This window comes from Chiloscyllium punctatum, chromosome 34 (genome assembly GCF_047496795.1).
Source record: "Chiloscyllium punctatum isolate Juve2018m chromosome 34, sChiPun1.3, whole genome shotgun sequence".
Classification (NCBI taxonomy): domain Eukaryota; kingdom Metazoa; phylum Chordata; class Chondrichthyes; order Orectolobiformes; family Hemiscylliidae; genus Chiloscyllium; species Chiloscyllium punctatum.
This window is the reverse complement of record NC_092772.1, coordinates 9874256-9890216: the sequence shown is the minus strand read 5'-3', so window position 1 is coordinate 9890216 and position 15961 is coordinate 9874256. Positions and strand designations below refer to the sequence as shown.

General features: G+C 43.3%; 1 non-coding gene across 1 annotated transcript; it reads left to right on the top strand.

Moving 5' to 3' along the window:
- Positions 1-2534: 2534 nt before the first annotated feature.
- On the top strand, positions 2535-2616 carry trnas-aga (transfer RNA serine (anticodon AGA)). Its single transcript has one exon. It is a non-coding gene; the product is annotated as a tRNA-Ser (tRNA).
- The last annotated feature ends 13345 nt before the right edge of the window (positions 2617-15961 follow it).

Below are 15961 nucleotides of genomic sequence, written 5' to 3'. Positions count from 1 at the left end.
TGGCTATTTTGTTTGGAGGGTGGGTGAGCCCAACCGATCCAGAGATGAAGGTTTACAGGATATTTGCTTCCAATGACCATTAAGTGCTGTCTGTGAGGCACCGTGAGTCGTCTCTGACATGAACTGCTCGCACAAATAACAGCGACGCAATTCCAAACCTACTGGAGATTTAGTGTATTGCCAAGTCCCAGAAAGTGCTCAAGTATCATAAAACAAAACACAACAACGAACCATTAAAAGTGAACATTTCCAAGTATATCCGTGATTAAATTAGGCCATCAATGCGCCGGTGCCCCCATCTGATCGAGAGAACCAATCACCTTTCTCCCTCACCAGGACAGTAATGAAGGAAATGAAAGTATAGCAACGTTTCACATCGTGATTGCCCACCTTTTCGCCACAACATCTAAAAACGGCGAACAGATTCAATGCAGGATCTTCTTTCGAAATAACGGTGAAATAAGTATGTCTATTCACTTTCAGAGTAAACGGGGAACAACGCAAGTTGTCTGGAATATGAATAACCAACATAGACTACTTTGGTCCCAGATTCCACTGATGCACAGACTTTCATATGTAAAGGTACCTTGGGTGATTGCCCTACACCCAGAAATCTTCTGGCTGCCTTCTGTTTGCCCTGTCACATTAAACTTGTGCTGCTCTAATCGAATTTGTAGTTCTTGCCATTTGTCCGTATTGCTACTAGGGATAGCTGGTCGTGGCAACTCGTGAATGCCACACAAATTCTTTGCCAAAATTGGATAGTCCCGCAACGTGATTCTCAGTGCACGAACTTTGCAACGAGTACATGCCACGCGGCAAGTTAAAAAGCACGCTTCCATTTATTAAAGTAAGTTTCTAGGAACTGACAGCCAGATTCCTCCTTACACTCGGAATTATGACAACACATAAACCAACAGCCTCTCTCAGAGACAAGTGACCAATGCCCATCTTGTGCCGGACAAACGTAGTTGACAAGATTGCACGCAGGGACTGCACAGAAAACTATAGAGGAGAAGCAGACAGACGACCATCGAGCTGCATTCATGCAGTTCAGTTACCCTGTCAACCCCATGCACAGCTGTTCCTTGTAGGTACACACAGGGCACTGAGTGTCTCTGACTCCGGGACTTGCAACTCGGATTATATGACCGTCTGCAGCACTGCTTACTTCCTTGTGTGAGGTAACTCCCGATGGAACATATGTAAAACACGATAGCTCATTGAGAAATACGTCCAAAATAGTACCCAAGAGACGTATTTCTGTTGTGTTTCTAGTCCTGTTCCTGACATGACATCCAGCATTGTACTTATTGTGTGCTTCCTGGCGGTTCGCTGCATGCTTCCGTGATCGCATTGTGTGCAGTAATCTGCGTTTTAGCTGCAATTACGTGCGTTTCAAACCCAGGACCACCGGCCTCTATTTTGTTTTACTCTTCTCGTGCGCATTTGCAACACAGTAAACGATCAATTAATATTGGAAAATGACATACGCATGCGTGTGAAAAGCCCAGTTTCCGTGGCAATTATGCAATGGTTGAGATTACTTTGATTCAGGAGATAAGGATGGAAAGTGAGTTTGGGTAGAGATGAGGAACATTGAGGAAAGAGGAAACCAGCCGGTGTAGCTTACAAGAACACTAACAGTAACCACAGTGTAAAAGAAAAACGTACAGGAAAAAATACCGCCTGTGAATGATAAAAGAAGGCAAGAATTATGGGAGACATTCATTTCCCCTCTTCCTCTCCCGTTTGAATTGTAAAGAAACTTTGAAGAAAAACAATCGAAAAGTCTAATATGCCCCCATCGAACAACGTGCGCCGTACCTTGGTCATTGATTACTGTACATTAGAATACTTACAATGTGGAAACAGGCCCTTCGGCCCAGCAACTCCATACCGACCCGCCCGAGCCCAAATGCATTCCTCTCCTTTACCTCCGTCAATTTAGCATGGCCATTTCAACAAACCGGTACATTTTTGGACAGTGGGAGAAAACCAGAGCAAGCGCACACAGCCACGGGGAGAATGTGCAAACTGCACACATTCAGTTGCTTGAGGCGGGAATTAACCCTGACTCTGTGGCATTGTGAAACAGCAGCGCTCACGATGGTGTCAGCGTGAGATGGGAATTATTTGCCGTCTTTAATTGGGAAAAATCTCTGTCATTGTGAGCATCTGGAAATACCAGCTCCTTCGGCAGAAAAAGAAATGAATATGTCACTAACCTTTGTTTGTTTCATGTCCAAGAATACTCAGATCAATAGCTCCCTTGATTACCTCTGCTGGTCATGTTCGCAAAGAGATCTAGCAAATTGCCAAGTGTGATTTTCCTTTCAATAAATAATTTTGACTCCATTTGGCTGCAAAAATCTTTTCCTAACTTTGTGCTTTTCTTCTTTTACATTGGTGTCTCGCACCTTACAAATGACAGCAAAGGTATGAATGGAGAGTGAAACATTTTACTCAAGTCAGCGGCAGCTTTCAATGAGATCACGGCTGATTTGGTCAGTGCTCAGCACGCAGCGCTGTCGGTAGTCATGGCCGAGTGGTTAAGGCGATGGATTAGAAATCCATTGGGGTTGTCCCACGTAGGTTCGAATCCTGCTGACTACGTTATGAATGCTTACCTGCTGGAACAATTCAAAGTTCAGAAAGCCTGTTTTGCAAACCAGGCCTGTAATTTGATTAGACTTGAGAAACTCGAGTTCTTCATCAGAAATGCTCCACATTTAAAACATTATCTCGGTTTCTCTTTCCAGATACACTGCTCGACACATCGGGTTTCTGCAGTTGTTATTGAACGCCCTGAGCAGAAGTGCTGCTTTTCATTAGATTCCTTTAATCCCTTGTCCTCTGTTCTCTGACTCTGATCAGTGGCAATACTTCCTCCTGCTCGTCAGAGTGCTCATTCCCCACCACTCCCTCTCCCACCATTACAAACAACCGCAGGAAATTGTCACTTAACCATCTTTGTTCCAAAGTGAAACTCACCAGCCAAGGAACTCTCTCCACCAAATGGGACTTCCCATCCCGGACATGGTGCAAGCCAGAGGATTGTGAAGAGATACTGTGAAAATATTGTCAGTTGGCAGTTGGAAAAATGTTTAGGAAGCAAACCATATAATTTAGGCTCCAGCTTTGGAAATCTTGAGAAACTCTTTGGGAAATAGATCATAGGAGATTGAAGAAGTGTAAATTGTCAGTCCGAGTAGAGGAAGGGACATTGACTCTGATGTTCTCGGCACAGGAACTGATCTGAGACATTGAAAGAATTCTCGCTCCCGTACGTGAGGAATACAAACTTCATCTGGACTGTGGGACAATGAGAAATTCTGGAACACTCAAGACAATATCCAAATATTGACTGAGATCACTAAAGTACGAGTACAATAGATGGGTCAGTTTTGGTCCAGTGTGTGTGGGAGGGCTTCTTGACACAGTATGTAGACATGCCTTCAAGGGAAGAAGCCACTTTCGATTTAGTACTGGGTAACGAGCCTGGCCAGGTTTTAGATTTGGAAGTAGGTGAGCACTTTGGAGACAGCGATCACAATTCTCTCAGGTTTACTTTCGTGATGGAAAGGGATAGGTGTACTCCACGGAGCAAGAGTTTCAGCTGGTGGAAGGGAAATCACGATGCAATGAGGTAAGATTTAGGAAGCGCAGAGTTTGGTAGGAAACTGTAGGGGGTGAGCACATTAAAAATGTGGAGCGTATTCAAGGAAAAGCTCCTGTGTGTCCTAGATAAGTATGTACCTGTCAGGCAGGGAGGAAGATATAGAACGCGTGAGCCGTCGTTTACTAAAGAAGTGGAATCCCTGGTCAAGAAGAACAAGAAGTCTTATGTTAGGACAAAACGTGAAAACTCAGTTCGAGCGATCGAGGGTTCCAACAATATCAGGAAAGACCTAAAAAGAGAGCTGAGAAGAGCCAGGAGGAGACATGAGAAGTTGTTGGCAGATAGGATCAGGGTTAACCCTAAGGCTTTCCATAGGTATGTGAGCACTAAAAGAATGACGTGAGTTAAATTTGGGACAATCAAGGATAATAGTGGGAAGTCGTATGTGGAGTCAGTGGAGATAGAGGAAGTACTAAATAAATATTTTTCGACAGAGTTCGCTCTAGATAATGAAAATGTTGGCGAGGAAGATACAGAGATACTTGCGTCTAGACTAGAAGAGATTGAGCTTCACAAGGAAGAGATATTAGAAATACTGCAGAGTGTGAAAATAGATAAGTCCCCTGGGCCGGATGGGATCTATCTGATGTTGTTTCGCAAATACACTGCAGGACGGTACAAATCAAGCTGATGCTAACAACGGCTCGTTTTGAGCCGCTAATTTGCAGTGAAGTGGCGGCGCCAATAAAAGGTGTCACGCAGCTCGTCTAATTCCACATCCTGAGCTCGAAATGACCAGAGGTCTCTCGCTGAGTTTTGGCAGGGTCTTGCTTAGACGACACCATGACACGTTTTCACTGGAGTGGATCAGGAAATCGCGTCGTGACTGTGAGTAAAACGATGGACACTTCCAGCAGAGAAGGAGGCGACCCTGAAGCAGGCAGCTCTGGACAAATGTTTCTCCTTTGCCAGTGAAAGGCACTGCTTCACAAATTGGAAACTTCGAAGTGAAGCAGTGTTGGTGATTATCTTCGCTGCTTGTTCACCTTTTTAATTCTGATTCCGTGAAAGTCCATGGCATTACATATCGACATTCTGCCGTTGGCAAGCTTGTCTATTGGGCCACTGGCGTAATGGATGACGTGTCCGACTTCGGGTCATAAGATTGTAGGTTCGAGCCCTACCTGGCTCGAGAGGGATGTCTTGCTTAAAGCATGCCCCCCGTTGACGCTCCCCTGTAAAGTCCTGCCCGGGCGTCGCTTCTGTTTCAGTTCCTCAAAAAAATTACAAGTCGTTGTGCAAGTGTCATACATCTGCCCCATTATTGTGCCATTGTAAGAACACAGGATAAAGACATTGACATTTGCCCTGGGAACATTAGAACACACGAGACTTTGGGCCAAAGTTGGAAACTGCGACTCGAATAGATGGCTCTCTGATTAGCCGCAATGCACACAGGCGGAATGGCCTTTTCCCACTTTGTAAATCTACGAAGATAAGTTGAAAATAATCTGCAACGAAAATGCTCATAAAGGGTGTTTTATTTACACCAAATACGATAGTATCTATCGCATTGTCTTGTTATTTACTTGTGAGGATTCGGTACTCTCAGCACCGCGGCCCGGATCGTATTCCCGCTCATGGAATGGTTGTATTGTTCAGCTAACATATCGGTGTACCAGTACTTCTGTCGCTTTTCCAATGCTAGCAGGTCATTGGTTTTGTCCAAAACATTATGAATGTTAACATAATCTAGCTTATCTCTCCATGCTGCAGGCTCACTGCCTTTATTCCTGATGAAGGGCTTTTGCCCGAAACGTTGATTTCGCTGCTCGTTGGATGCTGCCTGAACTGCTGTGCTCTTCCAGCACCACTAATCCAGTATAATATAAATAGCTGCAGTTGCTGGAAATCTGAGCCAAAAACGAAAATTGTTTGCGGAACGCAGAAAGACTGGCAACAGAAACATCGACTTTCCTGCTCCTCGGATGCTGCTGTGCTTTTCCAGCATTTTCTGATCTAAAATCAGTTTTCAAGCATCTGCAGTCCTCACTTTTGCCTAGTTCCTTCAGTTTCGCTGGTTCCCAATGCAAGAACTCCATCTCTAGCGGTTTCATGTCTGTACCTCCATTCTGTGGAGTTGAAGAGTGAAGAAAAGCAACTCACCCCCTCCATCTCTGGGGTAATTAGGAGCTGAAAGTGAATCGTATCACATTGAAGTATATCTACAAGCGACTTAATCTCTGTCTTTTATTGGGAACCATCTCTTTCATTGTAACTATCAGGAAAGACCATTTCGTTCGCTAAAAAAAAGAAATGAATTTGTCACTAACCTTTGTTTGTTTCATGTCCAAGAATACTCAGATCAATAGCTCCCTTGATTACCTCTGCTAGTCATGTTCTCAAAGAGATCTAGCAAATTGCCAAGTGTGATTTTCCTTTCAATAAATAATTTTGACTCAATTTTGCTGCAAATATCTTTTCCTAACTTTGTGCTTTTCTTCTTTTACATTGGTGTCTCGCACCTTACAAATGACAGCAAAGGTATGAATGGAGAGTGAAACATTTAACTCAAGTCAGCGGCGGCTTTCAATGAAATCACGGCTGATTTGGTCAGTGCTCAGGGCCTGGTACTGTCTGTAGTCGTGGCCGAGTGGTTAAGGCGATGGGTTAGAAATCCTTTGGGGTTTCCCCACGTAGGTTCGGGTCCTGCTGACGTACGTTGTGAATGCTTTCCTGCTGGAACAATTTCTACTCGAAGTTCAGAAAACTTATTTTGCAAACCAGGCCGGTAATTTGATTAGACTGGGAAACTCGAGTTCTTCATCAGAAATGTTCCATATTTAAAGCATTATCTCTAAGAATGACGAGAGTTTAATTTGGGACAATCAAGGATAATTGTGGGAAGTTTTGTGTGGAGTCAGAGGAGATAGGAGAAGCATTAAATTAATATTTTTCGACAGTGTTCGCGATAGAAAATGAAAATGTTGGCGAGGAAGATACAGAGATACTTGCGTCGAGTGTCGTAGAGATTGAGGTTCACAAGGATTAGGTATAGAAATACTGAAGATTGTGAAAACAGACAAGTCCCCTGGGCCGGATGGGATCTGTCCTAGGATCCTTCTGGGAAGCAAGGGAAGAGATTGATGAGCCTTTGGAATTGATCGTCAAATCATCGTTGTTCTACAGGAATAGAGCCCGTGAAATGGAGCATAGCATATGTTGTTCTCTTGTGCAAAATGTTTCGTAGAGACAACCCTGGTAATTACAGACCAGTGAATCTCACTGCAGTTGTTGGTAACGTGTTGGAAAAGGTTATTATAGGTAGGATTTATGACCATCTCGAAAAGAATAATCTGATCAGGGACAGTCAGCACAGTTTTGTGATGGTTAGGCCTTGCTGAACGAATGTTGTCGACTTTTTCGACCAAGTGACTAAACAGGTAGATGACAGTAACCTGGTTGATGTGGTGTATATGGGTTTCAGCAAGTTGTTCGATAAGTTTCCCCACAATAGGCTATTATACAAAATGCGGAGGAATGGAATTGTGGGAGAGATTCCAGCTTTGATCAGTAATTGGCTTGCCAATAGAAAACAGTGTTGTCGTTGATGGAACATGTTCTTCTTGGTGTCCAGGTCCTTGCGCCGTAACACAAGGGTTGATGTTAGGTCCACTGCTGTTACATGAGATCTAACCTTGCCAATCAGTCTCGCATGGGGAACATCATTGAACACCTTACTGAAGTCCATATAGATCACATTTATTGCTCTGCCCTCATCAAGCTTCTTTGTTACTTCTTCAAAAAACTCAATCAAGTTTGAGAGACATGATTTCCCACGCACAAAGCCATGTTAACAATCCCGAATCAGTCCTCGCCTTTCCAAATAAATGTACATTCTGTTCCTCAGGATTCCCTCCAACAATTGGAGTATTCTTGGCAGATGCAGTTTCATGTAGGGAATGAGAGGTCATATACTTTGTTGGGAAGAATCAAAAGACACACTCGTGTTAAAATCGATAGAAACGCAAAAGAAGTGCGGTGCAGAGGAGTCTCAGTGTTCTTATACATGAAACGGACAAAGGTTAATCACATATTTATTTCTTGCTGGCAAAACAAAGCCTTTTCTGATGCTCACAATTAAAGACATGGTTTCCAAGAAAATAGGAAAATTAAGTCACCAGTAGAGTAATCAATTACCAAGATATCCCTCGTGATGTTATATGGGACATGTGGGATTTTTTTTTTTGATTTTGGTTCTCCAAACGTTTTTACAATGGAACCGAGAGTTTTAGATGGGAAGTTAAGATCACGCACGACTATTGCCATTTTTGTCACGCATTTGTTTTCCCCTTGTGCGATTTATTTTGCTTTGTGGTTACTGCGAGTGGGCTTGTAAACTACACATGCTTGTGAGTCCATTCCTCACTGTTCCTCAACTCCAGTCAAACAGACTTTACATCCTTATTTCCTGAATCAAGGTAATCTCTAACCATTGCATAAATGTCATTAAAACTTCGGTATTTCACATGCCTCTGTATATCATCTTTCAATATCAATTGATCCTTTACTGTATTGCAGTTGTGCATAAGAAGAGAAAAATAGAATAGAGAATGGTGGACCTAAGCTTCATACACCCGTTATTGAAGCGGAAATGCAGATTTCTGCCGAATAAAGGATCGTGGAACCATGAGCTGAACCCTCAGGAAACACAGAAATAGTGCAGTGCCACAGGGCAGTCAGGGACAGCACCAGAAGGACAACAGAAATGCTTCTCTAAGCTCCTATTTTGGATGTATTTCTTAATGAGCAATAGAGTGTGACATGTGTTCCATCAGGAGTTACCTCACACAAGGAAGTAACCAGTGCTGCAGACTGTCATATCATCCGAATTCCAAGCCCTGGAATCAGAGACATTCAATATTCTGTGCATAACTGCAAGGAACAGCTGTCCGAGGCGTTTTTACAGTCCAGATGAAATTATGAATGCAGCTCTCTAGTTGTCAGCCTCTTTCTCCTATGTCGTGTTTCGTGCAGTCCCTGCGTGGAATCTCGTCAACCACGTTTGAACTGCACATGATGGGGTATTGGGCCTTGTTTTCTCGTGAGTTGTTGTCTGAGTGAGGCTCTCGTTTTCTGTGCTGTCATATGTCTGAATGTTCGGAAGAATCTGGATATCGTTTTCCAGAATTTGTTTTTAACACAGGGAAGCATGATTTAAAAATTACCTCATAGCGAATCCACGTTGCGAACATTGTGTGCCATGCATTTGCGAATGAACGTGGGTGGATATTGGTTCTTGGCAAAGAATTTGTGTGGGCGTCAGTCCAACCGTCCCTAGTAGCAATACGTACAAACGGCAAGGGCCACACATTCGACTAGAATAGCACAACAATAATAGGACAGGGCAAGCACAAGACAGCCAAACAATTCATGGAAGCAGGGCATTCATCCACGGATTCCATCCGTTGGACCCAATCTGCAATCCCAACAAATGGAAGCAGCGGGAATGAAACCAAATGAATTCGTACCAAAACATGAGAGCAGCGCTTCAGAGGAACCTCTGCAGCGCTGAGAATGTCACGCAGAAAAGGAGGAAAAGTCTGCAAACCATCTTCCTAGCGTCACCGAACTTTTCAACAAGAACTCCAGAAGCATCCAAACTTCACATCTTTCTGCTCCAAAACACTCCGCTTTTCCACAACAGAGAATTGCACACTCAACTACCGCGTGTAAGATGAGAATTGCAGGCCCTACACGACCAAGGGCGGCCGTAAGAGCGAGGGGTAACAGCTGCCACTGTCATTCCACAGCTACAAACGCTCTCTTTGAAAGGTACATTATCGTATGAATGTCGGGGCAGCAGTAGAATATGGGAATCAAACAGCCTGCGCTGTATATTCATATTCTGGACAATGTGAGTTGTGCACAGTTTTCCCTGAAAGTGAGTGGACGTCGTTATTTCACCGCTGTTGTGAAGCCAGATCCTGCACTGAATCTGCTCCCTCGTTTTTTGTTGTTGTGGCTAAAAGGTGGGCAATTGCAAGGTGAAACTTTGTTATATTTCTCTCATTTCCTTCATTACTGTCCTGGTGAGGGAGACTGTAGATTGGCTCGCTCGATCAGATGGAGGCACCAGCGCATTGTTGACCTAATTTAATCGAGAATATAATTGGTCATATTCACTTTGCATGGTACATTTTTCTGTTTTGTTTAATGTTACTTGAGCACTTTCTGTTACTTGGCAATGCACTAAATCTCCAGAATGTCGGGAAGCTCCGTTTGGAATTGCTTCGGTGTTATTTGTGTGAGCAGTTCTTGACATACACGTTCGCACTGCCCCACAGACAGAAGTAATGAGTTTGTGTGTCTAATAATAACTCTGCCTTTTGAGTTTTGCACCTGGACGACGTTAAGAGCTGTCAGTTTTTGGATTCACTGGAGAGTTAAGGCGAAAACACGATTTGTGAGGCTTTTTTTAGTCAACGAAATTATTTGATGGAGAACTTGGGAATGTATCAAGGAGAATGGTCATTATCTGTAAATGTCTGGAAAACATTCCTCTCTGTGTCATTTCAAAACATTACGCTTCAAGAAAAAAATAAAATGCAAACACGCTGACTTAGTAACAAACAGCATGCGTTTTTGCAAGTGGTCTATTCAAACTGTTGTCAGGTACTGGAGTGTCACAGAATTACCGAGCACGGAAGCAAACCTTCCTATCCAACTTGCACCTGTTCAACAGATGACAGTAACTAATCTAAATATATTTGCCAATATTTGTCCCTTATCTGTCCGAACAATTCCTGTCTGCATAGCCATTTAGATGCCTTTGAAGTGTTGTGAGTGCACCAAACTCTGCCACTAAATGTGGCAATTTATTCCACACGCACAAAAATGTCTGTATTAAAAACAAGTGTCGCTCACGTCCCTTTCAAATTGTACTGCTCTCACATTGAACCTATGCTATCTCACTGTAAACTCATGTGACTTCTGAAAAAGTGTAGATTGACTATGTTCTTTGCTCGCCTACCTCATGATTTTGTAAAGTTTTCCAAGGACATCCCTCAGGCCTGAAGCTCCGGGGAAAACTGTCGAAGAATATTCAGCTTCTCAATAATGTCCACACCGTGTAAACCTTTCAAATCGTTGTAAATATTTTTTTTAATTATGCTAAGGTATTCATAGAAAGTGCCAGGGGATATTGCAGAAGTGAAGCGATGCTGACACATTCGTCTTGACAGGTTTGGCGCTTAGTTATCGTCAGGGAGCGTCTCCGAGTGGTTTAATGTGGGTAAAAGCAATGAATGCAGATGCTGGAGACCAGATTCAGGATTAGTGGTGCTGAAGAGCGTAGCAGTACAGGCAGCATCCGAGGAGCAGTAAAATCGACGTTTCGAGTGAAACTCTGCATTCCTGATGAAGGGCTTTTGCCTGAAACGTCGATTTTACTGCTCCTCGGATGCTGCCTGAACTGCTGTGCTCTTACAGAACCACTAATCCAGAGAGTTTTAATGTGCTGGGTTGAGGATCCAGTCTCTATTGCGTCGTGGGTTTGAAACCCAACTTTGCAATAGATCAACTGCAGGCAGCTTTTTATGACGGAGCTACACAGGTCCTGATATTGCTTTATAGGTGTGTTTGTTACTCCTCGGGTCTCTCACCCTCTCCGCGATAAACACGGGAACATGAACAACTGATTCTTAAAATAATGAGAACTACTGCTGTCCACATCCTCTCGATCACTGTGCGTTTGGATGTGTGCACGCACAATTTTGCTGTCAGTTGCTGTGTGTCAAATGATCAGAGCATTTGGCTGAAATGTTGGTTGTCCAAACCCAAAAAGAGCACAGACCCTCAAATATTTCACATCAAGTATTGAGATCGACCATGAACTGACAATACAACCACGAGAACTCATCCATGATTGACCCTGAGTCCGCAATGAGTGAGACGGTTACGTGCAGCAAAATGTGACCCCACTCTCTACAAGCCCCTGCTGCCAACAGAAAGGGGCCACTTCAGGTTCAATCAGCGGCTTCCTGCCCAGCCCCGGGACACAGCTCTTGGAAACTCCTTCCTCAGGAACGGCTGTTACCGTGTGAAAGGGTAAAACATTCGAATTCAAATTGGAAATGGCTTCAGAAGATTGTTCCTGTTTTTAAAACATTTTATAATCAGAATTCCTTTCTCGAATATGAGAAGTGGTAAACTTTGTAGGCAGGTAGAACAAATAAAGTGTTGATTGTGAGGACTCTGTCTCTTCAGCAGATGGGATTCCCTACACTCTAATCAGAAATGGTTTGGTTTCCTGAGGTATTTTCCCGATTGATTTGCAGTCTGCCAGATTGTCTGGGAATCACTTCGGTGACCTAAGGATCAGGGTCAAAATATGAAAATATGAACAGAGAATCGAAAATCCCGGGGCAAGGCCTAAATGGATTGTCATGGTCTCAAGGAATAAATCTGAGTATTGAAAGACTTGGATAATGTTATTTGCATTGGGGAGGAATGAACGAGATTTTTGAAAATTGCCGTGTCAGCTGAATTAAACTAATTATGAAATGATAAATTAACCAACACCAATCCTGTCCTGGTACGCTCAGTTGGTAGAGCTTGAGACCTTTAATCTCAATGGTGTGGGGTCGAGACCCACGCAGGGCGCTGTTGTTTGTTAATAGGTTTGCCGCTCTCCTTTAATGTTGCAAGAGCGAATTCGCTCGCTGAGGCAGGTTTTGTTGACACATTTTTTCCTCCGTTTTTGATCATCTCTTGGTTTCTGAGTGAAAGCTGGCTCCACTGTACTGCAGGTGCAAGAGACAAGGTTATCAGTTCAGCCGAATATGCTATAAACGATGTCCCTTCCAAAACGTGAGGTTCCATTCCAAACGTGCCCCAACCAAAATGTCCAGAGACGTCGAATGTGAATGGCCACATGACAGTGACAGCTGCATGTCAAATGGTGCCGCAATAGAATTAACTGAATGAGAATGCCCAGATGGAAACCGAATGGAACTCTCCCTGAAATTTTCCCAATTCACTCGGTTGTGTACCCATATGCATTTACGTAATGAACAGCTTATTGTCAGTAACAGGGGTGGGGGTGATGCAGGATAGTGAGGTCTCCGTGTGGGTCAGAAGTGATTTGTTCGAATAGGGAATTCAAACGTCGACAGAGCAGACATAGCTGATTGGTCCAGGATCAGACTTTTCCCTCTGTTTCAGTACCAACAAAAGAAATTGCGGGAAAATCTCAGCAGGTCTTGTAGAATCTTGGAATGGAAAACCGAGTTAAGTCTTCAAGACCAGTGACACTTATTACTCCATGTCCATTTCCGTCTCCCTATTTTATTGAATATCTCCTGACTCTCAACTTTATAATCAGTTTCTCTTTTATTACTCCGTCTCCAAACATTCTCCCATTCTCACAATTTAATAACAGAACTGTTCCATCTATCACCTCGCCGAGTTATGAGAGGTGGACTTCGAAATGCACGATTAACTCTGTTTCTATTTCCTTAGATACTGGAATGTCAGAGACCAGAAGGCATCGGAGGACAGTTAGAGCTTTCAGCCCATGGTCTGCCCGCCATTCGGTCATGACTCATATAGTTCCCAAACCAATTTTCAGCCTTCTATTTGTGACACTTATGTCCCCAGAATTTAAGATCCAGTCTTTTTCCCAGAGTGCGAATGAAACTGTCCCAACCGTCTCCACATCTGCTGGCAGCTGTTACACCGTATCTGTGTGTGTTCGAGCTCAATTTCAGTCCCACACAGCAAACACGTCTGTTCTGAGCAATGCAATCCCCGCTGCATGACAGATCGATCGGGTCTCTGACCCCACGGTTTTTCTGCGAGGCAGTAGTTAGCTGCTTCATGACCCACGGCAAGGACCAGTGCTTCAAAATGTGGGGACAAAGAACGATAGGCACAAGAGTTTGTACAGGTTAGGTCGAAAGGGTTATTGTCAACTTCATGGAGTCCCTGCTTCAGAGTCTAGGTTTGAATCGGCCAAGCCTAGATAAAATTCCAAGTCAGGAAATGAAGATTTATTTCTCTTCTTGTGGCTAGTCTGAATGAAAACCATTTTCTGCTTCAACAGAGAGCACAGACCCGGTTCTGCCAGAAGGAATCCAGTGATTGATTGCATCCAACTGGAATCATTGGGTCATAAAGATGTACTGCAGGGAAACAGACCCTTCGTTCAAACCTGTCCATGCTGACCGGAAATCCCAACCCAATTTGGTCACTCTTGCCAGCACACGGCCCATATCCCTCCAAACCCTTCCTACTCATATACAATTTCAAATGCCTCCTAAATGTTGCAATTGTACGAGCCTCCACCACATCCTCTGGCAGCCATGACAGCACGTACACCGAATAAATTGTCACTGCAAATCCCATCTAAGGATCTCGCCTTTCTGAGCTGAAACTATCTCGCTGTTCATTCAATGTCGCTATGTCTAATTCTTGGAACTCCCTCCCTATCGACATCATGGCTGTAACACTGTGTTGAGCACTTCGAGGACGAAGTAAAGTAACTTACCATCTCAGTCTCTTGAGTAATTATGGTTGGGCAGTGAAGCCTTTCCCAAAGAGTGACGTGCATTCTCCAGAATTTCGTTTGAAAAAACTGCAGTTTTCAAGTGGACATCCGAAAGTGGTCCGGAACAAAAGTAAAGTTTCGAAGGGAAAGTAGGATAAACTGAAAGTCAATGATGACTGAGATGAATGAGGCAGAAAGTGAGTGAGGAGCTGTTGGTACAAGGATCAATGTCAGTGCTAATGGTTTAGCCCTTACTGCCCACTGTTAACACCAACTCACACACCACTCCTGGAAAATTCACCACAATTACCCTGGTCTCTTGGTATGAGTTTCCCTCTGTGCACATTCAGGCTGTAAATCGGCCCCGAGAGGATGAACGCATACTGTTTTTCCGGTCAGGTTAAAGAGGTGAAGGCATCAGTTTGAAATCAAAGCAAGAAGAGATTGCCTCTTCCTGTACATTTTCAGTGGACAGTCACCAGCTGCGAACTTCTTTCCTGCACAAACGGACGTTGATATAAATTCTCATCTAACGGCTTTATTACAGAAAGGTAGTCCGATTAACTGTGATCAAATACTTCATTAAATGCCCTTATTGATTTGAAGAACCGTGTTTGTGGTTTCGTCAGTTAAAGCATGTGGTAATAACCAGACATTAATGGTGTCAAATGTTGTCAAATGTTCTGTACATTGAAAGTTCATTATTTAAACTTCTTGTAAAAGCCGTATTGTTTATCCAACATCGCGAAAGTAACGGCTCAGCATGCTTCTTGCGTTAGAGCTCAGACAGTTATTATTTCGTGCTACCAAGCCCTACCTCCTGATGTGGACCCATTAGTCTATGTTCTATCCTGCTAAGTCAACGCAGAGTTCTTTTTACTCTGTTCGACAAGGATTTGTCTATCTCTTCTACTATTATTCTCCGTCCGTCTTTTCAAGTTTTTTGGGATAATGAAGAGACGCAAGAGACACTGCAGACTTGCAGGACAATGTTGTAGTAATAACACATCCAATGAGATAATGGCTCTCATTGTCTGCTGTCACCATTCATTGATTTTCGGCAAACAGCAATGGCATCATAGAAATCCTATAATTGGAGTGAAACTGCTTTTTTTCTGGTCTATTATGAATACTATTTAGAATTGTAAAAGCTCATAACGTTTTGAATGAACAAATGTCACCTGAACTCAGACCCAAGTAACACAGACATTACTTAGAGACTGAGCCCAGTTCTACACACTCTGGCTGATGGAGGGGGCGACGGAGAAAGCGACGGAACAGCCTCCGATGTTAACACTTTTGCAAGAGTAGAAATGAAAAATGAGGGATATTGACAGACAGAGAGTGTGAGAATGTAGAAGAGAGTGAGGTGGTACAGAGAGACTAAGGGACACAAACAGAAATTCTCCATTCACCATGGATGCTCATCGACATAAAGGAGAAGAAAAAGGTAATGAATGCCAGCCTTTCACCAACTCAGTGCAACAGCAACAGCATTACAGCCGATAAAGGAATTTTGCATTATTACACATGACATTTGTCAGCTATTGAGAGATTCTGATAAGTATGCTGTTTTGTGAAGTGAAATTGACAATTACCCAGGCAATAAAACAATAAAAAGCATAAATAGCCTGAATCTGTGATAAGAAACAATAAATTTCTTTTACTCCACAGATGCTGTCAGGCCTGCAGACTTTCTCTGTCAATTCCTGTTGTTGATTCAGATTTCCAGGATTCAGACTTCTTTGTTTTATGCTAGTCTGAATCCTGTTTGTGACAATACTGGATTA